This window comes from Thermobia domestica, chromosome 6 (assembly GCF_964235325.1).
Source record: "Thermobia domestica chromosome 6, izTheDome1.hap1.1, whole genome shotgun sequence".
Lineage (NCBI taxonomy): Eukaryota > Metazoa > Arthropoda > Insecta > Zygentoma > Lepismatidae > Thermobia > Thermobia domestica.
The window spans coordinates 151,374,067-151,401,382 of NC_137459.1; the positions used below are offsets into that span (position 1 = coordinate 151,374,067).

The 27,316-nt window shown below is 36.9% G+C and overlaps 1 protein-coding gene across 3 annotated transcripts in view; it reads right to left on the reverse strand.

Annotated features, from left to right (window-relative positions):
- The window catches only part of mRpS33 (mitochondrial ribosomal protein S33), a 463,548-nt gene that overhangs the window by 152,105 nt on the left and 284,127 nt on the right, over positions 1-27,316 (reverse strand). The window lies entirely within an intron of this gene.

A 27,316-nucleotide genomic window follows, 5' to 3' on the forward strand; every position in this document is an offset into this window, starting at 1 on the left:
TTATATTATTTAAAATATGGAAATCCAAAAGTCTGGGATATTTGTTCCCGTTTACCCTACTATTTTCAATCACAACAAGTGAGGATTGTTTGAATGCGATAAAGAAGATAAATGTACACGTATTTTAATAAAATCGAATAATTTATTCGGTAGGTTTCACTTTAAAATTATTTTGTATGAGCATGTTCAAATGTGCAACAGGGGGTAGAATTTACCCCTTTTACCTCACGTAAACTTGATCTATTGCAACCCCAAACAGAGTTAGTTTTGCAAGTTGAAGGAAGTATCAATAAAATTGCATGCCGTATTAGAGAGAAAAAAAAAAAAAAGAAACTCAGCCCCAACAGGAAATTACCTTTCCTGCATATTATATAAGAATTTGTTTTACACATTATTCTTGGGTTAATAGGATTTAAATGTGCATTTATGAAATATAAGCAGAATCACATGAGTCGTTTCTGATAAAACTAATTCACGTTTGAGAAGATAGTCCAGAAAGATGTCACTCGTAAGAGTTAACTACCACTCCTGAATCTTATAAAAGCCTTAAGTTTTAAGTCTTGGTATCCTATCATTACTAGGAAGTTAAAGATTATGTGCGATGTACTTCGTATTACTTAGTGTACTCTCGAAATTAAACTTATTAGTGATATCTCCTTATTCTTTTAAAGATTTAGATTTTAAAATTTTTTATCTTAAGACAGAAGGTTGCAATGCTGATTTCAGGAAAAAGAGAAAGTTCATTCAACCATGAAACGCCAGTTGTTGAGAGATGTGAAGTGTGATAGTGGCTTGCTGAGCTAGAAACCTGACTAATTATTGAGAGTGTATTTGAAGATCATGGAGATGATAACACGTCCCGTTTAGGAGCCGTTTACCCTAGGTAACTAACAACTTTCAAGTTGTATGTGTTGCGTTCACGTATAGGCCTAACTGTATTATACATAAATCATTGTAGTGCTCGTTTGAAGAGGTGTGTGTACTTACAGGTCGTAATAAACCAGTTTTATGTCAATGCTGAAAAGCGTCAAAGTACAAAATCCAACCATACTTAAGCATTTGAAGCATATTGTATATTAACAGAGGGGAGCGAGCATGGGAACATATAAATCTGAACCGGGTGTGAAGAAGGTAGTTCGGATCCCCGGTCCGGATTTCCTCCGGCGAAATGTTATGTATTTTAGCTTATAATCTAGAGATGAAGATATCGTACATAGACTTTTACATACTGTAAATAGAATTTTAAATACTATTGACAATGTTTCCCTGATCTGTCATCCAAGTTCGGAGATACAGGAAAGGCCAAGAGAAAAGGCAGTGTCTAAAATCCTTTTACTTAACAAAGCTGCGGTATCATCTATAGCGGCATAACAAGTCGAAGATGTTCTTGAGTTCGGACGCACTCAAAGTTCAAAATTTCCTGTTTCTGTTAACGTTCTTAAAATGAAAATATATACGGAAATCAAATTTAAGTAAATCACATTTGAACTCGTTTGTCTTCCGTAGTGTTTCTTCCAATTGCGAGGCGTGTGATGCATCTCGGGTCTGGCCCTTTGGTGAGCTACATTCTTAATTCATATTTCGACCAGCAAAACCAACCACTATTGAAACACGAGCAAGCTCAAAAATCAAATAACGTATGTTCATATGTGCAATTTTTCTATACGTCAAAACGTTTGAAACGACCTCGTACTTAAAGGCACATTGTCACGCTACAAGAACTTGTAGCTGTCATAAAAGAAAAAGAAAAACTTCCAACCCGATCTTTCTATTTACTGTTTACATGTTACAACTTCCTGAAAGCAAGCAAGTTATCTTCACTCATGCAGCACTGCACTCTATCGGACAAACAGTGAACTTTCTCATTAAAAACGTGTATTTTGGTGCACTTCCTCTCCCTGTCGAAAAGAATCCGTTGTTTCGGTAGCGGCGAAACTGGTTATTCCTTTATGTCAGCGGGAGGGCGACAGCAGGTAGCAAGCACGACGTCCTAGGAAGTTGCACATGGTTCATCTCCTTGCAAGATCGAAAAAGAAACGTTGTGTGCCCGTTTCAAGACTATGTTTACATGGTGAAATATGGTAGGGTTTCAAGATTTTTTTTAATGACAGCTACAAGTTCTTCTAGCGTGACAATGTGCCTTTACTTATAGAAAAAGACTATATTAAGTTACGATATTTTGATTCTTCACATCTGACTGAGAAAAAATAATAATGAACACAACCGCCAGAGAGGTCTCCTAAATCCTCTAATCAAGTCATCAATTATTAGGATCACATAAGACAAGATAATGCTGCTAGTACATTACTCCGCACGGTAACTCTTGAACGAAAGCGATTTTTTTTTATTTGTTTTATTTTATTTTTTGTAGTAGATAGCTAGAGCAATTATTTCGGCTGAGTTTGTTAACGGAGTCGATCCTGTGAAAATTAAGAATATGAGAACAGTTCTTTACGTTTCACGTGATCTTTCTTACTGTTTTTACTATTTTTTGCCTAATGTTTCCTTAATATGAAGCGTAAAACGGTTATAGCAATATATAGGCTAGTTGTTTTTTTGCTACTCTGAAATAATGTTACAGAACTGAACATTCTCGCGTTCTTTTTGGAAGAGAAAAAAAGTATCTTTCATAAAGGATCGCAACACATTGTGGAATAGCTTCAACTAACAAGTAGACGATTGAATGATGTATAATTGGATAAAATATAATTTAATGATAGATTGATGGATAACTGGAAGATAGGATAATGAATGATCGAATGATGGGATAATGAGATGATCAGATGTTGGACAATTGTGTGATAAATAGATAGATAATAGACAATGGATGATTGAGAGCTATATGGTTAAATTTAATTTAAATGGATGAATCTTGTATGATTGGATGCTAAATGGATGAACGATGGATGACAGAAGATGAATGTTTCGTTGATTGAATGGTAGATGATTGAATGATACACGGATGGGTAAAAGTGATTAGATGATCAACTTGTGAATGATGAATGACCGAATAGTAATCCAATTATACCTTATACATCTACTTGTTACTACTTACTACAGTCGTCTACTTGATAAAGCTATTAAACCAAGTTAATTCTTAATGTATTGTTGTTCTTTACGAAAAACGTTTATCTCTTCTCAAAAAGAGAAAAAAATATTTTAAAAAATACCATTATTTCAAAATAGCACAAAACAACGCGCCTATATATATATTCCTACATGTTTGCAATTCCTACTAGCAAAATAATATGCAAAAACAAATAAGAAAATAAAAATAAACTCTGATAAAGACAGTAAGAAGAATCACGCGAAACGTGAAAAGGTGGCCTCACATCCTTAATCTCCATGGGACTGACTCCGTTAACAAACTTAGCCGAAACAATCGCTCAAGCTGTCTATTGCAAAAGAACAAAATTAAAAATTCGATTTCGTTCAACAGCTACCGTGCAGAGTAATGTACTCTGCGTGATCCTAACAATTGAGGGTTCGGTTAGAGGGTATAGGAGGCCTTTCCGGCGGCTGTGTCCAAGACGACTCTTGTTCAGTAAGATGGGAAGAATCGAAATATGACCCCTCCCCCCCAAAAAAAGCCGTTTCTCCATAAGGAGTTCTCTTGATATTTTTATTTCAAAGTGATAAAGAGTACAATCCAAAAGATAATTCTTATCACGTATAGATCTTTATAACAGGCATACCAAATAAGCCAATAAAATTCAACTTAAAGCAGTTTAACGGATAGTCATCACTAAGTATGGGTTAACTGTTCCAAAATATGTACTGTTCCTGACTTTTAAACGGGGTCCAGAAGGGATCCAGTTTGCGTTCTCCCAACCAATTATTATTTACGCCTAGCAGATCGGATGATCTTAGAATAGGTTCGTAGTAAAATCAAAGCTAAAATAAAACTCACCTAAAAATGCCACGATTGTGTTGAACTTCGACATGTTTTAAAAAATCCTTCGTTCTAGGCCATACGATATAGGATGTGATCATACACGAAATTTATGCACTGATATATGAGAAATCATATATTCTAGTAGAAAATGAAAAATTAATTACAAGAATCTGATCCATTTAGCTCCAAATTAAATCATTCAATAATAATAATTTATAATCGAAAAGGAAGTTACAGACGATTTTTATTTTGTCATTTTGAAACTGTCTATCAGAAGCTAAATAATAAAACAATCATATTTTCAAACATTTTTTTTTTTTTTTTTTTTTTTGAAACGAAGAATGTACGAAGTTCCATTTTCTATGCTGTCTAATCAAACAATACAAATAAAGCTTGAAGCACAATACCTGAAACGTAATTCTAGATGAAAAATAAAAGTATCTCATTTTATAAATGCCTCATATAATTAAGAGGAAACCTCAATTACAATGAAGAGCTCGTGAAGCTAAGATACCTATGTGATAGGATATCATACAATCACTGCTCTACCTGAGCGATAACTTTTTCTTCCAATGATTATTTTGAATGTAAATCTGAATTTAAGATCTACATCTTCCTGATTTAAGTACTTAAATTTCTACTTGTAAAAGTGGTGCCCAGTAATTATAAACTAGAATAAAATATTGAATGTCTTACGCGAGTCATTAACATTTACCGTAATTTCCTTTTGAATAGTTCATTTAATTCTATAAATAGCCTTGCACCTTGATGATTTTCAAGCACTTTACTCACTTGTCAGACTTCTGCCATGTTAGGTGAAAGGAGCAATTGTTCATGCGAGGGACATCACATTTATTTTCTCAGACCTTGAAGAATTATGCTGTCTATAATTATGAGAAAGTATCAACAATTCTCATACTTCACGGGCAAGTTTACTTTTATATTGCGCTATGCTTCTATACTGCAATAATTTGTAATACGGAATACAGTGCAAAAAATTGAATAGCAACATAACTGAACTGTAATTGAAGTAAACGGTGGAATTCATTTTTTAAATAGTGTTATTGAAAGATGATTTGTTGCTATTTGTAACTTCCAAACTGAGTTAAGCTGAATTCCATTAGCGATTCCTCGTGGCTAAATGGTTAGCGTACGCTTCTTGGTCCGGAAGATTTGAGTTCGATTCTAGGTGCAAACTCAGGTAGTTTGGTTGGCGTGGGAGACCGGGGTTCGATTCTCGATGGGACCTCATGTGGTTCGGATTCCACGTTAATCAGTAGGTCCACGTCTCATATAGCCTCGCTGCTGAACGGGACGCTAAACTAAAATCAACTCAGGTAGTTTGGATCCCACGCTAAGCTGTAGTTGAACGTCCAATATACCCTAGGCTGTGAACCGGATGCAAAACTACAAATCAACCAACTACCACGAATTCCACTACTTTGACGATATTCGCAGAAAAAATGCAATTCTTATCCTGAAGCGCGCTAGTATTTTGAAGAATAAAACTAAGATGATCTACCTTCTTCAAAACCTTGTTGGAATATATATATATATATATATATATATATATATATATATATATATATATATATATACCTGAAGTAAATTTCGATCTAAGTGCCATTCTCTGACGTTTCGAGTTATAACCGGAATGATGGTCTATGGGTCAAGCTAGTTTAAGTATATTCGGATCTAAGTGCCAAACCTGTGCGTAGTAGTCCAAACCATTGCCAATAGAATGCATGAGGTGTATGCGCATGGTACAAATTCTCGAGGAAAAACATCATTATCTCAAAACTGTTCAAATGGCACTTAGATCTTAATTTACTTCAGGTCTTCATATATATATATATATATATATATATATATATATATATATATATATATATATATATATATATATATATATACACTTATCAATTAAATAGAAATATCTGGAGTTGGAAACCCATCAGATCTCTGGGCTCGCAACGGCCAAGTGGCGATAGCAGCGCCGGTATGATGGTGGTGGTATATTTGGACAAATTCCATACTACGTGAGGAGCAGAAGAAAGGCAGTGTGCAGTGAACTGGAAAGACGGTGGTAATGTAAAAGATTCCATCCCATCTTGCCTAATCCCATCTCGCCTAACGATTTATCAGCCGCTGATATCTCCAAGATAAGAATGCCCGCCATTTTAGGCAAGCTGGGAGTTCCCATCTTGCCTAAGATGTAAGAAGGGAATTTCTGCACTAAAGAAGGAATTTCTGTAGAGGGAATTTCTCCATTAAAGAAGGAATCATTTTAACCAGATGTTTCAATCAATATTCGCCGTTCGAATATGTCTGCAGTACAGATACATGGAACAATTATTACATTTTCTGAAACCATCACAAATCTCGGGATAACAATTGATCTATATTTTGAGTGGAAACCCCGTTCAACGTTGTGCGTAAGAAAGCGTCTGGTCTTTTCATTCACTCACCAGACTAAAGAAAATTCTACCCATTGACACAAAATCACTCCTTGTAAAATCTCTAATATTTCCTCACCTCGAATATTATGATGTAGCTCTATCAGACTTAAATGAAGAACTGTTTATAACGTATCCAAAACGCCTGTATACGGTTTGCTTATAATCTTAAACGATCAAACAGCTGGAACTAATGAAACTTTCCGATAGACGTTATCTGCATCGACTCACACTTCTCTAAGATTTTGCGCTTTTAACTTATTCTTACTTATTTCAACGATTGCAACCATTAAATGCTCATCACGATCACGATACAAGATCAGGTGTAAATAAACTCTTTTCACTTCTCCTACACTCCTCTAAATATTACTAGAAATCATTCTTTGCATCCACTGTCCGTGCATGGAATGATCTTCCACCCAACATACGACAATCTCAGTCAATCAATCTATTTAAGAAGTCGGTTGAGCAGACCATCCATGGGTCTCTCTAGGCCAGAGTTTATCAACCTAGGGATTGCAAGAAGCTTTCATGGAGGTCGCGAAGATAATTGGAAGAGATAAATATAATTAGAATCTAATACAGATGTCAAAATCCTTCCCAGTTGCGTACAAGTGTCAGATGCAATGAAATGTCATGATTTAAAAGCGAGATAAGAATTCCCATTTCCGTACAGGTTTAATAGCTGGTATTATTTCTGTGAATTTTTGTTTGTTTTTGAGCAGAGCTGGATGTGGAATCTAAAGGTTTCGTTTCGAGTAGCAGCCACAACGAATAAGAGCCCCTGAATAGTTTCATTGACCAGTGGCTAGAAAATTCTACAGTCCTAATTAGCATGTGGTACTGTCATAAAAAACGCCATAGAACAAATAATCCTGCAGAGAATTGGGATAATAGATTAAATACTCTGCTAAATAAGCAAAATCCTCATGTCATCGAATTAGTCCGTTTTCTCAAGTTAGAAGCCAGGAGAAGTAATCATGCTTACGACGTAAAGTATCTCAGCTTGCAAGGTAAGAAAAAAGACATATGCAACTTGAAAAAAAAAAAAAGGTTCTGGGTAGTTTCGATGTTTCAAAAGATGTTAGATGATATTTGGTTGCACTTTCATATATTCATAAGTTGTCATAAACTGTAAATCGTATATCTATATATATTGATAAGCATTACTTATAGATGGTGGTAACAACGGTAAACGGCCTACTGCACATGGACTAAGATCATAGAAGATCCAGATCAGGGGCGGTCTGGGCATGTCGGCAATCACCGAAAGCCCCGGAGATGTGGGGCCCCCAAGAACAATACGATAAATTTTTGGTTGGTATTAAAAACGTTTACTACTCCATCGCATTCAAGCATAGGATGTGTGAAACATACCTACAGGAAACATACCTGCGTTTGCTAACTTTGATAAAAGCAAAGGCATCAGAAAATGGTATGAATTTAGAACTGAAATGTGTCACGACAGACTTTGAAACGGCTGCGATAAATGCACTTACGTTGTCTTTTCCCAACGTTAGCGTGAGAGGGTGTTTCTTTCATTTCACTCAGTGTGTATGGAGGAAGGTGCAAGATCTGGGACTAGTTTGTAACTATAAAGAAAATGATGAGGTTAGGAAATGGGTTCGGCGTGCAGCAGCGCTTCCCCTCGTCCCATTAGATAATGTTAGTGATGCATTCCTATACATTCAGGAAAATGCACCCGACGTTCGTAATAAAGAAGCCTTTCACGACTATCTGGTGGACACTTGGTTGGACGAATGTGGAGCATTATTTCCACCCTAAGTATTCAAGGCTTGTTTTTCATTTGATCTAATTATGATATGTACATCAGGTACGTTAGAGCAAGCTACTGATCATATTGATCATACAGAGTTACAATAAAGAACTGCTTAAATTATAAGAATATTATTTGATAGTTCCATATATTAATATTCATAGTTAAGTTTGTATATGACAAGAAAAATTCTATCAGTCGTGACAAAGTAGACAGAGCATCTAATAGTATAAACTAGTATTGTGCACCTAAAATCCTTTATTAACTGTAATCAATCTTATGCTGTGATTTGAGTTTTTTCTGCTTATATCAAATGTGTTGTTTACGTAGGTGGTAGTATGTAGCTAGTATAATTTTACTTATTTCTTATAATGCTACCACAGGGACTAGTTCCTCTAAAGGTTGTGTCCTTTATTTAGGTATATACTTATGTCTGTCTGTATTCAAGATTATATCATCTTTTTATTCATTCCAGCAAGATGTGGAATCATTTCAAAACTGATAGCTGAAGGACGAACAATCCGGCGGAAGGATGGCATGCGAAATGGAACAGAAAATTTCCAGGACACCATCCCAACACATTTTCATGTATCCAAGCATTACAAGAAGAGCAAGCTTCGAATGAATTAGCTATAAGAATGTTGGAGCTGGGCAATACCCCTACAAAACAAAAGAAGTGGAGAATAATTGATGAAAGGCTAAAAAACTTAAAACAAAGACTAGTGAGCGGAAATATTGATTTGTTCACTTACCTTAACGCAGTATCCCATAACGTTCACATGAGCATTAATGTGCTTTCTTGTTGTATAGTGCTTATTATATATTCATATTGTAGTTAACAAATATTGAAAATATTCATTGAAACATACTGAAACTAGATTATTGATTTGCTTATGTAGAAAGATTAATACATAGATTATTTCTTTTCTAAAATGTGCGTATGATTTCACAATTTCTTAGTGTTGGTGGTTAATACTAGTACAGGAATTCCCTCTTTAGAGCAGAAATTCCCTTCTTACATCTTAGGCAAGATGGGAACTCCCATCTCGCCTAGAATGGCGGAGATTCTTATCTTGGAGATATCAGCGGCTGATAAATCGTTAGGCGAGATGGGATTAGGCAAGATGGGAGGACACCATGTAAAATGGGCGACCTCTCATTTCCAAAGACAGCAAATTGTTGGCGCTCGGTTATGTGCGCAAGAATGATGAAAATTGTAGGAGTATTGGGTGTGTCGCGACGGACAGTGTTCAAGGTGATTACGGCCTACAAAACTCACGACAAAACTACAGGCGAAGAGGTGCAGTGTCGGAACAAGCATTTAAAGAATACTGTCACTCAAGAACCGTTGTACGATTGCAGTGCAAGTATCAGAGCTCCTCCTACAGTATATGTCGAGAATCACAGTCTGCGGCGAGTTACATAATATGGGCATATAGGGTCGGGTTGCACGTGCAAAACAGTTGAAAGGACCATATAACGCTTTAGTATAACACCAATGGCCACGAACATATAACATAGACTGCTGATGACTGGAAATAATGTGATACAGAGGATTCATCGTTCACTTCATTTTAAACTTCGAGCCGTGCTTATGTGTGGCGGGTATACAAAGAAGCGTATGATCTGCAGTGCATCTGCCCAACCGTAAAACATGGCGGTGGGTCTATAATTTTGTCGGCTGCAATATCTGGTTTTCAGTGTCCTGTTTTGACTACCGGTCGCGTCACTGTCCTAACTATGTCGCCACTTTAGGCGACCATATGCGTTCTGTGGTCCAAGATGTTTTCGGGAAATGATAAAATACCCCATAATGATAATGCACCCATTCACTCAGGCTGGAGCTGTTGCAGCGTGATTGGAGGAACATTGAGATGAAGTTTAGCACCTCCCTTGGTCTGTCCAATCCCCGGACCGAAACATAATTGAACATCCGCAGTCCATTTTGGAGACACACCTGGCGTAGATTTCACGAAAATGAGTCGTACACTGCATGTGGATAAGTACAATATTCCAGTTGCTACCATTCACAACCTTTATGACTCATTTTACGTCAGAGGCCGCGGTGGCTCAGTGGTAGAGCGTTCACCTCTGGTGCTTGGGGTCCCTAATTCGATCCCAGCTCGCGCCAAATGAACTTTGTGGTGGACAAACACCGTGTGCGTGCGTTTCTTCAGGGTTCTCCCGTTTCCTCCCACTTTCTTCATTCCACCATTTCATTCATTCTTCATTATCACCGTCTCCTTTAGTCTAGCCGGCATAATCGTGGGACGTAAAACTCAAAGATTTCATTTAATTTCACGTCTCATCAGAACTCTTCTGAGGGCTTGAAACTGAAACGTCATACGAAATTTTAAACTAATACATAAACACCACTGAAATTATCTGATGCATATATCGACATAGGTTTTCAAATAGCACTGCGCCAGATTATTACATATTTCAAATCTACTTGTTAATCAAACATGTGAAACATCCCATTAATTAATCAGCACTACAAACTGAGAACGCTACAGCATCAAAAAACGTTAAACTTATAAGCCCTCTACAACAGTAATAACGCAAATAAGACGGACGAGGAAATGTAGATTCAGATATAATAGTGATGATATGACGTGCTTCCAATAAAAAGGGGAAAGTTACAAGGAATTGAAAATTTGACTTTTTTCAAAAGGCTTTGTTACGTAAAATTTAAATAAGTGCCACATAGTTGGTTTTAAACAGACGTTACGATCATAATGCCGTTTCTCGTTATTTGATTTCTCAAACCATTTCAGATATATGAAGAAAATGATAGAGATTGCTATACTGTTTAAAATAACGTATTTATGGGAAATGCTAAAATTGATTGTTGCTTTCCTCAGCTTGTATAACACTACAACAATATTTTTTTAGTAGTTGCAATTACAAGTTCTTCCAATTACATAATCACTTTGCTGGTAATAAAAACGATAATTGTTACTTTGAATAGGCGATGTTTACAGTGTATTTTGTATAGTTACCTATGAGGATAAGGATGAAACAATCAACTTGATGATTGCAATACACTATTCACAAAATTATGAAATTATGGGCATAGTATGTCTTATGTACGTATTACTGCATCGTGCTTACTGAAATCTAACAACTGCAAGATTTGCTAATCGACCAAATTGTGGCACCTCTCAAAAGTAAAATTTTCTGAGAACATTGCACAAAAAATACTAACTTGTAAAGTCAACTTCGGTTATCAAAATTTTCCTCTGCATTCCTTTGATGAGAATACTTTTTAGTACACAATTATATAGCAAAATTATGTATAACTGAATCCTAATGTAACATGTTTCATTACGTTATGGATAGGGTTTCGCTCTATACAAATTACAAAGTATTTTTACGAAATGTAACTATATCGTTAATTGCAGAATATCATCGTAATGACATTTAAAAATAATAATTATCATATTATTTCAATGCAGTATATGAATTACAGTAGTTCGTGCACTAGCTCTTGATATACTACAGAGTGATCCAAAAGTAGGTATACAGTCCTGTACTGATCGGTCATAACATTTTACATAATTTACTTATTGTTATCCATACAGGTATTGACTTAGTTTCTTCATTATCTGTTCTTAATTTATTTTCATTTATACTTTAAGCTCGGAACAAACCAAAGCAAATAAATTCATTATCTTAATAAATTAAAATGTCATACCTGATTCATGCTGGTCTGTATACATATTTTTGGGCCACCCTGTAGATTAAAAGAAGCTATCCGTCATATAAAGTTTAAAACTGTCAAATTCTTTTTACATACGAAATTTCTAAGGAAGGTACCATTCCAAGTACAATATCGTGATTATTATACATTCCAACATACATAAAATGGTTGCAATTCCTAGGAAAGAAACTGCTAATATTAACAGCTCCTCATAAACATTCCATCCTAAGCCATAAAAATCGACAAAAGAACAGAATGTGTGTGTTGTATACTTTTGTAACATTTATTTTTCAATGTACTGCCAGACAGTATTTTATTTTCTACAGCTAAAACGTTATTTTGGATTATTCTGAATAATTGTGTAAAAGTCAACGAAATCGACCCAATGGTTGCAAACATAGCCACTTACATATAAGACATTAATACAAAACCTATCTTTTAGAAAATAATTTAAAATGGCTAAGCATCGTACGCATAAAAAAATTTTCATATTTATTTATTTATACGTAATTTGTACCATTTTAAAAACTGCATATGGATATTCCGTATAGCGCATATTGTGTGTATCCACAACAAGGACAATCAGCATGTACAGTCTTGTTCAAGAAAACCTGGGCACCATCTCACTTTGAAAAGCCTTGTATAGTTACCAGCAGTCGGAATTAAATTTTTAAAAATACTCTTTTTTTTTACCAATTGAGATTTTTATTTAGATCCGAAGAACTACAATTTCCCACGTACCGTTGAAAGTAAGGTGGGTGGCGATCATTTTTTGAAGAGGACTGTTAAGATTGAAATCGTCTCAGAGTAGTATTCAGGGCTTCACCTTTAAAATATACGAGGTAAGGTTTTATTTTACTGTTCCTTAAAACAGGTGAAAATTTCATACACTAACAGTCTTGCGGGAATTATTTGTAAACATATGTACGGATTGTGTTTTGGTTTTAGGAATTCAGTATGTACTGTATATCAAACTGTGTCAGTGATATCTTTTACATCTCTTTCAGCACTATCGATCTACAGGGATCCTAACCACATTTATTCCTATCCGATTCCAGCCTATTGCAGTGAAGTATGAAATGCTAACAACTTGACCCAAGCAATACTGCATCAGTATCTGGGATTAAATGAAATCATCAAACAATAACCTGTGCATACTAATATTAAATAGTTGTGCTCATATCGTAATTAGGTTTTATTACTTTAAGAAGGATTATAAGAATAAATTATAGTAGAATTACAAAATTACAAACTATACCAACTTGTCTTATCAGACGAAAGACAATGAAAGGAGTACTGGCCACCGCACACGAGCTGTCAATGAGCGTGAAGTTGTAACCGTTACAAACAAACATTTGCAATTGTCAACAAAAGATAAACTGATTGCATTCTTGTTCCCTCGGAAAATCGAATTCATAGGAGAAAGTTGGTCTTCAAGGAAAAAGTTGTTTTTGTTTGTGTGTAGACCAGGGATGCAAATAAATAATAAAATTTTAGTAGCTCAAGAAAAAAGCTACTAGCCCACATACCATAATATAAATCATTTACTTACCTTCGGTATTTTAATTGTGATATTAAAAACTCGCCCGCACCGATGAAACACTCGCCCCGGGCGAGTGGTTATTTGCATCCCTGGTGTAGACTATACCTGAAAAATATTGCTTTAACCTTAGATTAATGAATAACTGTAATACTTTGAAAGATAAGTATTCTTTCCTTACGCATGATTTCTTACTATTATGACTTCTTATTTTCTACTTTCTAGAATAACAGCTTGACAATGAAAATTGCGTCGCAGGATTTATTTTAAAAGTAGAGATCTGTTTTATTACATTATTGCAGGCATATAGTTGTTCTCGTTTACTGCTGCAATTAGAAAGACAATTATTATACGGCTTATCGGCTTTTTTTTTTCTTTGCGACACAACACCGTCATAAATTTTCGTTGACATGGGTTCTATATACCAGACGTAATGCCGTCTGTATTCTTGTTTGTTCATATTCTTTTGTGAGGGGAATATACTGCTTATCATGTAAATGCTTTTATTTGAAATCTACTATTAAAGAACTTGTTGTACAAAATATTCAAGTGGAAATACGATATTATCACTGTGACAGTCTGTGACGAAACATAGTAAATATTAAAAATAATTCTTAATGGCAATACGCTTGATAACAGCATTAATAATTGTTAATATGAAACAACTTATGTGGTGCATCCACCTGCATGAATAAGTTCCGCAGAAGAAAAATGACCTTGATGGAACAAATACAATTGCTGAACCCGTTATCTGAGTGACTTTTATGACAACGTCCGTTGTGTAATCAACTATCTTTTGTAGCATTTTAAACTTCCTTAAATGGAAATTCTTTAATATTTAGTGTAACTCATTTTTAAGTTGAAAATTCCCAAAGGAACACATTTTATTTCATAATGCAACAATACGTTTTTCTTCTTCTTTTAAATTCTCCCCTCCCTTCTTAAACCCTCCATGCCTCACATCCCCCTTCTTCCTGCTCATTGCTAACACGTAGTGTCTGCCCTCCTCTGCGATTTCAACTGCAGCACTGAATTCTAGAATCTTTAAAATAATAACCATATTCTTGCTAATTTATATTTCCAGCAAGACTTTTGTATACCTTTGTAGGCCTAGTGCAGTATTTTCTTTGAAGCAGCTTTGTTCTTAATGAAACCATAGTTCCTATTCAATGGTTATGTTGAGTTAGTATAGTATTTAAGTTAATGTCTATTTGCTACAACATTCATAATATTCGCAATTATAGAACAACTTCATTTTCTTAGTAGCTTATGATCCATGTGGTATCTCCTCACATACCCGTAACAGGTTGGGAACCACTGCTCTATATTGACATGAAACATATATATAAAATAGTTTATTACATGTCCGTATGCTAATAAATAAATAAAAGAATTAGGGGTATCACACAATTCTACGTGCAGAAAAATGCAACTTTCAAAAGAAAACATACTTCGTTCTCTAGCAAAGCAGCTCAAACCTAAAAAAGAAGTTTAATACTATTCTACACAAAAAATAATAAATTATACTGTGATATTGAAATAATTATGTGGCTATGATTATTACATTGTGAAATAACACTGGGATAATATATTCATAGATATGGAATTTATTTCTTGATAGGCCTATGGCGTAGTATTCTATTAGACTACCTGGCAAATGCGCATCGTTTTAAGAGATTTTATTGCGAAACACTTCCCAGATACAATGTAATTAGAAAGTCCTTGGCGCGGTACCCTTGACGTACAGAGTTCTCGTCTCACGACATAAATGGGAGACAAAAAATTATCCGCTTTCCACATTTCAGCGATAAATTTCTTCATATTGCAATGCAACTCCTAGAACATAACCGGGCACTGATTTGTATAACTTTCGCATCACAGGCATGGAGGGAAAATTAAGCATATGCAAGAGCTCTTATTTATCAAACTGTATCGTACTCTTCATTTTTTTGATCTTTAAAATTAATCTTTGAGTTTTACATTCCACGGTTATACCGGTTAGGCTAAAAGAGACGGTGATGATGAGAAATGAATTAAATGGAGGAATGACGAAAGTAGGAAGAAACGGGAGAACCCCGAAGAAACCCACGCACACGGTATTTGTCCACCGAAAAGTTCACTTGGCGCGAGCTGGGATCGAACAAGGGTTTGCTCAAGTGGGCCCAGCCCAAAAAATAACCGGTGTTTTTTTTCGGGTTGGACCTACCTGGGTTTTTGAGCTTTTTATTAGTATTTTATTTGTATGACTAAGGTGATCACACTGAAAGTGATTTCTATCAGATTTTGGACTCTCCTTAGGAGAACTAGATGCTTTCACGTTAAGGTATTCAAGAGCATTCAACATAAGACCTTTATAAAGTTCTGAATGCACTGAATGAATAATAATAAAAATAAACTTTCCTTAGCTTGAGAAAATTACAGAACAAGTTAATGTATGGATTATGCTTATAGCCTATTTGAAGTAAAATATGCAATTTTATATTTTAGAAAATACTTTCTGTGAACAGTGTGCTCGCCGACTCGGTAACGCGGAGAGACGTTATCCCTCATACGTTTGATGGGTTTAAAGCCATAGGTATCGGTCCTACCAGTAAATATATTTAAATACAGTGGAGTCACGTTAATCCGAACTAATTGGGACCGTACCCTGTTCGGATTAGCCGGAATAACAGTAAAATCGCGGTTAGAAGCGGGTAAACGGGTCTATTGTATTGTAATACATAGCGTATATTATTTCAAAAAACGTTTTCTGACTACAGTATATGTACGTACTGGAAATATATTTAAAATGTTAGAAAAACTTGATGCATTTACTTTTCGACGTACATTACGTACAGTAGTTACAAATCTTTCATTAGGGGTATTATTATTAATAGGTAGTTCACTCTGCAGCGGTCGGCAGTTTGTCAGCTGTTGTCAGTGCAAACATTGTTACCTCAGTTTTGAGCATTTGCATACTACAATGAGAAAGCCAGTTGTTGTGGTGAGCAAGCGTAAATATATAACCCTAAGTCTACGGCTATTCCATGTGTTCGCAACGCGTTTATATGGCTTATGTGTACGCTTGGAATACACGGAGCATGCATTTAAATGTAGATGGCTAATACAAATCGATACAAACGCGAAAGCAATAAAAACGCGCAAAATACGTCGGCTCGAACATACTTCGTGCGTTTCGGAATCAGTGAAAGATGTCTAAAGGAAGAAGAAGAAGGAAAGACGTGTTGCCAGGCAAGGGGATATTAGCAAGAAACAGCTCCTTGAAAGATGCTTTATGCAGAGTATTGGAACTCTGCTATTTTAATGTGTGTCCGTGTATAACAAAAGAAAATTCACAAAAATACAAGGAAATTCCGAAAAATTAGCTAATCAGAAAAAAAGCTATGTAACACAATAGGGTTACATAGAAAAATACCTGGAAATCCTGACTGGCTCACAGTATGATTTATAACTGGCGAAAGTAAAATTACCGAGTAGCCATCTAGGTCGCGTTCCCTGCGGGGGATAACGTATCAGAAACGCATTTTTGAATAGCCATACTCTTGACTTAAAGATAAGCTAGACGCTCTAAAGCGTTTGGATAACGGTGAAAGTGTGACTAAATTGGAACAGAGTTAAATGTTGGCAAAGCTACAATATGTGACTGGACTACAGGTAATAACGAAACAAACTGTATTTAACAAAAATTTACTTTGTTTCCTACGAAAACATGCACCCATTTTCATCCTTTTAGTTATTAATTTCCTAAAACTGTGTATTTTAGCCAGAAAAAATTATCCTCCGAACCTGTTTGGATTAAACGTGTTTGGATTACCGTAACTCCACAGTACATTAGTAAAACTTAATGGGCCTTATGCAGAGTCGTTCTGACGCGTGATTAGTCCCATACTAAAGAGTACGATTAACATATGTTTCATGCAGTAGTCAGTCTTTTAGTATGAAGCTAATCAAACGTCAAAACGACTCTGCATAAGGCGGAATATCTTTTATTACTTTTGATGGTAACACAAAGTATTCTTGGGTAAAATTTGGTTTTCCAACACCAACAGTTTAGTTCGGTTATTTATTGCTACTCTTCAAATAAGCATTCTGTAGAATCAACACCAGCAATAGCGTAAAAATTCTTATCAAATTTAAGAAGCTTAATGCTCGGAGTTCCGAAGACTACGCAACGCTTAGTATTTCATGTGCTGAGTTCGAACTTCCGTACTAGTGGAAGTTCTGATTAAAAAAATAACAAAAAGCTGCATTTTCAAAAAAAAAAAAAAAAAAAAAAAAAAAAAAAGAGAGAGAGAGAAAACATCGTGAAAGGAGTGCTCGGGAAATTTTTGCAATTGAACGCACAAAGCATCGGAAGTAAATATTTCAACACAAACTATTTATTTTACGCTGGAAGATACTTAATTTCATTTAAGACATTTTGAAACACTTACTTTATAAAATATGAATTATATCTTCGTTAATTGTTTTATATTAATTTTCGGGAAAGAGCTGTCTTGCAACAAATGCTCGGGAAATTCCCGCAATTGAACGCGCAAAGTATTGGAAGTGAACTTCAACAATAAAACCATTAATTTTACGCTGGAAAATATTTATGTCGTATAAGACACATTGAAACGTTTATTTTATAAAACATGAATTATATCTTTGTTTTAAATTAATATATTTGGTATGCATACTTGGCGAACGTCACTTAGGCTCCTGGGATGATTTGATCTACATTTGTTCGTTGATCTGCCTGTACCACCATACTATAGGGTACCATTATCGGTCTTTTAAGTTTAAAATTTCAGGTACAAGCACGAGGCACACTAAATTTCCTGTATAGATTTTGGCGGCATACCAACGTAAAATTTCAAAATGACGGCCATTTTTTTAATAGCGATTATGCACGCTACAAAGCGCAAGTTTCAGTGTTTTAAGTTGAAATTTCCATAATACAAGCACGACACACACTAAATTAGCTGCGTATATTTTGGTGTCGACCCAACGTAAAATTTCAAAATGGCGCCATTTTTCAAAATAGCTGTTATCCACGCTATAGGGTGCAATTTTCGGACTTTCAAGTTGAAATTTTGAGACATTCCAGAGAATCACAAGACATTCCAAATTTGTTGTATAGATCTTCTCGGTGATCCAATGCAAAATTTCAAAATAGTGACTTAAAAAAAAAAAACTGAACAGAAAATTTTTGCAAATAGTGAGAATGATAATCTTGAAATATGAATCATATTTTAACACACTTACCCCAAAGACATTGAAATATTTCGAAAAAAAAAAAAAAAACGAAAATACCTGAAAAACATATGGTTCCAGGTGGGTTGGGCTTTTTTTTAAAAAAAAAAAAACGTTTTTTTTAAATCCTGGATCGAACCAGGGATCCCATGCACCAGATGTGAACGCTCCACCACTGAGCCACCGCGTCCCCTTAAATATCAAAGGACTGTTCCCCAAAAATGTTCACCTGAACCCTCATAAGACTCAGAAAAGACCGAAGCCAGGCATATTTTTTAACTTCCACAAGAGAATGAAGGACAACTATTGCAAACTAGAAAGTACAGAATGAGATGGGATTTTAATACAGATAATCGAACGAAGTTGCGCTCCACAGATGAATTACAAACATTTGAACTTACATTCTATTCATAAGGTCAAATCGTGCCATTGCGATATTGCTTAGTCATGACCCAACTTCCTTTCACGGTAAAACACCAAGATTGAATGCAGTTGATCCCTTCATCTTTTAAATGTGCTTCGATTACTTCAATATAAACATTAAAAAAATCTGGGCTTGTTTAATAATTTCCATTTTAAAAGATGACAGGGAATGATTATATTAGTTTTAACGATACATCCACAAGTAATTTCCTCTGCTGGAATTCATAATTACAGAAAAAATGACCAAAATGTAATGCAAATGAGATGTGACAAAGCAATCTATGAACACATGCAGTAACACGAATATAATCGAATATTACTGAAGAATGATACAGAAATTTATTTAATGTGAGAAAGGAACTAACTTGGTTGAGACATACGTACAATGCTAACACGAAATTTTCCAACAATTCTGATGGAATACTCAGAACAAAGAAGGCGAGTTTATTAAAAAGAAATAGAATCGAATTTTAACATTCACGTTTATATTTTTTAGGCTCAAATGACCGGGTGATAAATGCAAGTAAAGGAAGAATCGGTTAACAAGAAGGCAAACGAGACGGGAGAACCCCAATAAAACGTATGGAGATGAGGTCTATCATAAATTAGTATGGACCAGAGACTCAAAACATTAAACTGATGGAAGGCGTTCCTGAGTTTTATTTTAATGATACTTTTAAATTTACTTAAAACACCTTAACGGAAGAAAAAAGGTATTTTAATGATGTGATTAAACAAAATAACTCATATAACGTTTAAACCTTGTAATTTCCACACCAACTGAAAATCACCACAGAACTTGAACATAATTCCGCTATGAATCAATTTAATAGCGGATTCTGGTTAGGTTGAGTGATGATATCAGGGATAGCACGGAATGAATCTCTCGGAGCTACTTAATTCCCCGGGTCCATTTCTCTTTCTGTACTCAATATGGATTCCCCGCATTTTCTCCGGACGGGGACAAATAGCCCCGATGCCGACGTCCTCATTAAACCTTAATCCAATCAATCAATCCCAGCATTTTCGAAGTTCTACTTTTCAGCGTCAGTGAATTGAAATTCAGCCTCGTCTCAGGAAAAATCTGAAATAACTGTTGCCTGCCTAAATGGTTTTAATGTAAAAATTATTTCTCTTAGATTAAAATAATACTTGCATGTGGTTTTTCAGGAAGAGAGTTCAAATCTCCAAATATTGCGAGAAAGAGAACACTTTCTCAAATACAACAACGTGATAAACTTGTAAGCGATTTCAAAAAGAAAAACTTTCTCATTAAGCATCAAACCCAAAAAAAGAGAACTGAATAATAAGCTGCATTTGTTTTCGACGTTTATTCCCTGACTGACTTTATTAATATTTTAAACATTTGAATACAGCATCAACTTAGGTGGCCTAAAGTTATGATTCAAATCATATCTGGATATCTTGAACAAATTTACGTAACTTTAATCAATATGAGCCTATTATCTACAGAAATAATTACAGACATCAGCGTATGTTTACATGAATTCATTTTAGTAGTCGAACACACTATGACCACTCACTAACTTTGTTTTCAACGAAGTCAGTAGGCTGACGTAAGAGTAACGGGGAACAGCAGAGTCGCTCACCAGACAGTGACAGGAATCTCACCAGATCAGTCACAGTGCTGTTTGTGCGTAGAATGCGGAAGGTCGGCAATATAGCAGAGTTTGATAGGGACCAGGTTGTTACGGCCAGACGGCTGAAAACGAGTCTCTCAAAAACAATGCGTCTTGTCGGGTGTTCACGATCTGCCTTGTTTAGGGTCTTTCAAAGGTAGGAAAAGGACAGTCTGTGAATTTACAGTCTGGAATTGAAGAATTCTGTAAAAGCGAATGACATATTTTGACTTCCTTATCATACTGGTAAACCTTTAGATACAAGAGTCCTGTCTGCTGGTCTAGTGGGTGAGCGCGCGTGCCTCTGGTGCCCGAAGTGTCGGGTTCGATTGGGAAAGCTTTAAAATTTGAACGCATTATGGTTGTTCGAATTCCACCTTGAATTGTAGGTCAATGATGGACTGAATCAACAACTTCGTGACCCAGAAGATCCCGAGACAGACCAGTGGTCCACCAGACCTGGTGACCCGGAGACGACGAAACATCGTCACATACATGGAAGTACGTGTGAGGCTGCGAACGTAATTCTAAAAAACATAACTCTCTTCTCCCTATCCTCTCATTAAATCTATAATTTTCTTTCTTACTTGTTACGCGAGTCCTTGTTTGCCAAAGCATTGCGCAGAAAGACAACTACATGGTTTAGCAGAATAAATGCGTCAGAATCACAGAAAAGATAAGCTCAAGTACTTATGATAAATCCTGAAAGATCTCTCAAGTGAACCTGTAGAACTTGTTTAGAATATAAAAGATCCAGCTGTGCCCAAACAGTGTTTTGCTAAATCTTTATGTATAGTCTAGGTTCAAAACCACTATATTATTTTTCAGTGTGCAAAGACGAATAAACATGAAATTATAACTGAAATATTCAAGACATGATACAGTCCGCAGAAAAAAAAAACCTGCAACATGAGCATGTAAGTTTGTGAAACGACGAAACCTTTAGCTCCAAAATAAGTGTACAGGGGAGGACACCGAGGTTTCTCCTGGCGTGATTCGTGTTACTTAGACGTTATGCTGATTTCCTGCGCTGTTAGGTGTAGTTTCACAATAAAGAAATATCTAACTGGGAATCAAACAAATGAATGCTCGAGCTCAAGTAATGGACATCATTAATTGATTATGAAATTTTAGAATAATGCTGCAGAGCTGATATTTTGGCTGTTTCCGGTTCACCGGATGTGTGGGACTCCCGTTCAGAGCGTGTCTGAGAAGCGACACTCAAACTCGGATGACGACTCGGAAAAATCATGACACGATGAAAGTTAGATTAATACTGACGCTCTATAACACAAACAGCACATTCTCAAAGTATTCTGAGCAGATGGGAAAATCAATGTAAATAAGTATACAGCCAATTCAATATTGGTAGCTAAATGAAATAAGAGCTATAACTGTAACTGCATTTTATAGTTTTCAGAGTGTTGTTCTTCCTTGATTTAATTTTAGGAGATTGAAGTTATGGTTATTAGCTATGACATTGTGTTATTACATTACCATAGAATATGACGTCAAGTTCCAGTCATTCTGTGAGTAATAATTTCATGTAAACGATCATTTTGAAAAACTACGGACATTTCACAGCATGATCGATCGTACTACTACTACTACTAATGCTGATGGTTTACTACAGAATCTGTGACCATTAATATGTGATTTATAACTCTTGCATATAAGCTTAATGGTATGAAATGAGAAATTTCTCGTTATACATCAAAGAATCTTTATGTATGAAAAGCACACCGAAAGTACGTACCGTTTCGTTCTAATGTCCAAGAGCAAGGAAATACAGAGAAATAATGTGTCTACTCAAAAAAAAAAAAAAACTTTAGTATTGATATACAGTTACCATCGCTCCTTCCACTGTGTGAAGAAAATGACATAGTCATCTTTGGAACTATATTTCAGATACTGGAAAACAGCACTTGCCAGAAATGATCTACTGGAAATATGCCTCACATGGAGAGACAACCAGAACAACCAGAGATTGGGAACAACCAGAAGTCACTCCAGGTTAAATCTGGTGAGTAGGATGGGTGGGTGTAACAGTTCAACACCGTGGTCAGACAAGAATGAGGTCACAACATTAGCACAGTGTGGCAGTGCATTATGTATATGCAGGATGAAATTTTCATTTGCCATTTGTGGTCGTTTATCAGTCAAGTTTGGCAAAAATTCTGTAATCGAAAATGTACGAAAATACTCGTCCGTAATTGTATGACCTTTCGGAACAGAGTGGGACAATATTACTTCCTGGGGATCCCAGAAGATAGAGTACAGCAATAACCAATTAATAAAGGTTTCTATCAGTTTGAAATTTATGTAACCGTTTGTTATGCTATGACGAACAAGTCTTTAACTAAGCTCATTTCGCAAATGAACTCTTGAAACAAAACTATTTATAAAATCGTTTGTGATTTTTTAAAAATGAAGAAACCAAGGCAGATAGGAACATGAAACCTTTTATAACCTTCAAGGGACATAAAAGACGACATTATGCTGATAAGAATAACCCCTCACGAGGTTGGCTCAAGCACGTTACGGGGTTAAATACAAAATTTTAAATAGCAACCCCCATCGTGTTTTACCTCGTTTGCAAGATAATCACGTGTAGAGGCCAGTTTTGGAAACTACATGTCACTAGCGTGTCCCTATCCAACATGGCGGCCATCCGTAAAGTACGGTCGAAGTACATTCCACGCATAACACTAAGGTCCGTCTCCTTAAGAAATCAAGGCAGACAGAAGCATGAAACCTTTTGTAGCCTTCAAGGGACATAGAAGACAACATTGTGCTCACAAGGAGAATCCCCCATGAGGGGGGATTACGGTGGTAACTACAAAATTTTAAATAGCAACCCCCATTGTGCGGTACCTCGTTTGAAAGGTAGTTACGTGAAGAGAAGTTTTGGAAACAGCATATCGCTAGCGTGTGTCCTATTCAACATGGCGGCCATCTGTAAATTACGGTCTGGGACATACCACATTAATGCAGGAGATGTTCAAACTGTGCACTGCACACCTCCTGGCAGTAATGCAAATATTGGATGAACTCTTCTCAAACACGGGTAAGTCATTACCAGAATGGAATGACAAGCATCAACTGTGCATTGGCGCAACTACGCAATCTGTTGGGCTGTTTGCGGAACACCATAGTCTTCAAATAGTCCCACAGAAAAAAATCGGGTGGAACAAGATCTGGCGAACGTGCTGGAAATTCAATGGTGCCGTGACGACCAATCCGTCGTCGCGGAAACACACCGTCTAAATTTTCACGTACAAGAGGGTGAAAATGGGCAAGACAACACCGTGTAATCTCTTCAAATTCTTGCGAAGTGTTTTCCACTGCCTCTAGAATCAATGGTACAATCAAGTCTTGCAGCATTGCCAGATACTTCTCACCTGTTAATATTCCATCGATGAAGGGGGGGCGATTATGTGATTACCGAAGATACCCACCCAGACATTCAGCGGCTGTGGTTGTTGCTTGTTGCTTTCACAAAATACATGAGGATTTGTGTCACACTAGTATCGGCAGTTATGGCTGTTGACCTTGCCATTCAAGTAAAACGTACTCTCATCGCTGAAACATACATTTGTCAGCACAATGGTCCCATGCGCCAATGCCTCACACATGTTTACAAATCTCGATACGCATATCGGGATTATGTTCACTTAACTCATGGACCATACGTAGTTTGTATGGGTGGATTTTTTTACGATTCTGTGTGTCATTGTGCGTGACACACCACACGTTTGAGTCACCGTTGTTATGGATTGTTTAGGATGCACAGTCAGCTCCACTAACACCTGTATCTGTGTCTTATCCGCAGCCAAACTAGGGTTTCAAGGTTTTGGAGCATTGACCAAACTGATTGTCGTAAAGAATTTGAGTAATACCTCTTAGGGGTTCTTCTTATCAACCCAATGTGGTCTTTTATGTCCCCTGAAAGTTACAAAAGGTTTCATGTTTCTATCTGCCTTGGTTTCCTCAGGAGAGGGTCCCTAGTGTTATGCGTGGAACGTACTTCAACCGTACTTTACGGATGGCCGCCATGTTGGATAGGGACATGATAACGACATGCAGTTTCCAGAAATGGTCTCTACACGGGATTACCTTTCAAATGAGGTACGACATGATGGGGGTTGCTATTTAAAAATTTCTAGTCACCCGCCGTAACCCTCTTGAGCCCACCTCATGGGGGTTCTCCTTATCAGCATAACAGTGTCTTTTACGTCTTTTGAAGATTACAAAAGGTTTAATGTTTTTATCTGATTTGGTTTCCTCACGAGACGGGCCTTAGTGTTATTCATGGAACGAACTATATATTTGGTCTAGGAATTAATTCGTGCGGTTGGTACGCACACATTGAAGCTGTAGTACAAACACAACATACATAAATACCTTAAGAAAAATATTGTCCATCGCTAGCCACCACTTTCGCCCATCTGTCAGGCAATGTACGGATTCCGTGGCGAAAGAAGTCCTCATCCTTGGAAGCGATCCAGTCAGAGACCCATGTTTCGATATCTTCTGAAGAAGTAAACCGCTGTCCAATCAAATCGTTGTTCATGCAATCGAACAAGTAGTAGTCCGAAGGAGCAACGTCTGGTGAATACAGCGGGTGGGGTAAAACTTCCCATCCGACATTTTCTAAATAGGTTTTGACCGGTTTTGCGACATGTGGGCGAGCGTTATCATGTTGAACAATAAGTTTATCATGTCTGTTCTCCCATTCTGGTCGTGTTCTGGCCAGAGCTTGCTTCAAACGCATTAATTGTCGTCGATAACGTTCTCCATTCATAGTTTCACCCGGTTGCAGCAGCTCATAGTACACCACACCTTTCATATCCCACCATATGCACAGCATAACCTTTGCACAGTGAATATCTCGTTTTGGTTGTGATGGACCTGGTTCACCTGGTTTCACCCAGGCCTTTTTTCGTTTAGGGTTCTCGTAATGGATCCACTTCTCATCACCCGTAATAATTCGATGCAGAAACCCCTTTCTGCTCTGTCGTTGAAGCAGCAATTCGCAAATGGTTTTTCGTCTTTCAACGTCTCTGTCTTTCAATTCATGTGGAACCCAATGTGACATCTTTTGAATCATTCCCATGGCTTTCAAGCGTTTGGAGACTGTTGTTTGATCAACGCCTAATGCTGCTGCAAGTTGTTCCTGCGTTTGACACGAATCCTGCTCGAGCAATGCTGTCAATTCTTCGTCTTGAAATTTTTTTGGCTGTCTAGCTCGCTCTTGGTCTGCCAAGCCGAAATCACCACTTCTAAACCGTGCAAACCACTTCTGACACGTTCGCTCAGCTAGAGCATGGTCACCATACACTTCCACCAAAATACGATGACTTTCAGTCGCACTTTTCTGCATGTTAAAGTAATGCAGCAGGACACCCCGCAAAAACACTTTATCAGGCACAAATTGCGCCATGTTCACTTAACTACAAACTGGTGTTGTTGACGCTTTAATCCACTGCCCTATACTACGAACGATACGCGATGACAGGGGTTTGCAACACATGTGTGGATACACGGAACTGTGGGACGCTCCGTTCGTTGCGCCATCTCTTGTCCACCCGCACGAATTAATTCCTTGACCAAATATATATATATATACATAACAAGACACAGTTAGGACCCAACTTCAGGGTGATATTCCGAAAGTTCAGAAAATCACTAAATAGCAGATCTTTTTTTTCCCAACAGCTTCTTTCCCTCATTTAGAAAGAGAATTTCGTTAAATTCAAAATAGTAAAGGCAAAACAGTGGGTGGTGGCTATGCGATCAGTATATCAAAATTACTTATCCAATCGAGTCTGTCTAAATTATTATCCGTGCACATTTTACCCGACTCTACCTGTACTTGATCAGACCGGCCTTCCGACTCGTAACCCGAATGACCCAATAAGGTTGAAGAGAGCACTGACTTGAATCACATTAGAAAGATTTCAACTTCAATCCCTGGGACCGAGCATTCTGACAGGTTTTCGTCAACTACCCTTAATTTTAGGGTAGGAAGAAAATTCGAAATCCCTTCCCCTAGAGAATCATATACAAACTTTAGGTTTAAAACTTTGTTCACATACAGATGATGATCAGAAAAATGGAAACACTTGAACGAAATTGCAACTTACCAGATTAATATGGTGTCGGGCCACCTTTCGCCTTCAGAACAACCTTTAAAGGACGTGGGATGGAGGCATAGAGATCGTGAATGGTAGCAAGTGGAATTTTACACCATTCCTCGTGCAGGGCATCGGCCAGTTCTGTGAGAGAGGATGGAGGTGGAAATTGTCGCCGGAGTCGTGTTCCCAAGACGGACCACAGATGTTCAATTATGTTGAGATCTGGGGATTGGGTGGGCCAGGGGAGATGTTGAACTTCATCCCGATGTTCCTCAAACCACGCTGCAACAACGCCAGCTGTGTGAATGGGTGCATTATCATCCTGGAAGATGGCGTCATTGTCCGGAAACAACATCCGGACCATAGGATGCAAGTGGTTTCCTAAAATTGCGACATAATCGTTGGTAGTGATTCGTCCGCTAAGTGTAACCACAGGACCTAATGAAAACCATGATATGGCGGCCCACAGCATCACCGAGCCGCCGCCATGTTTCACAGTTGGGCGGAGAC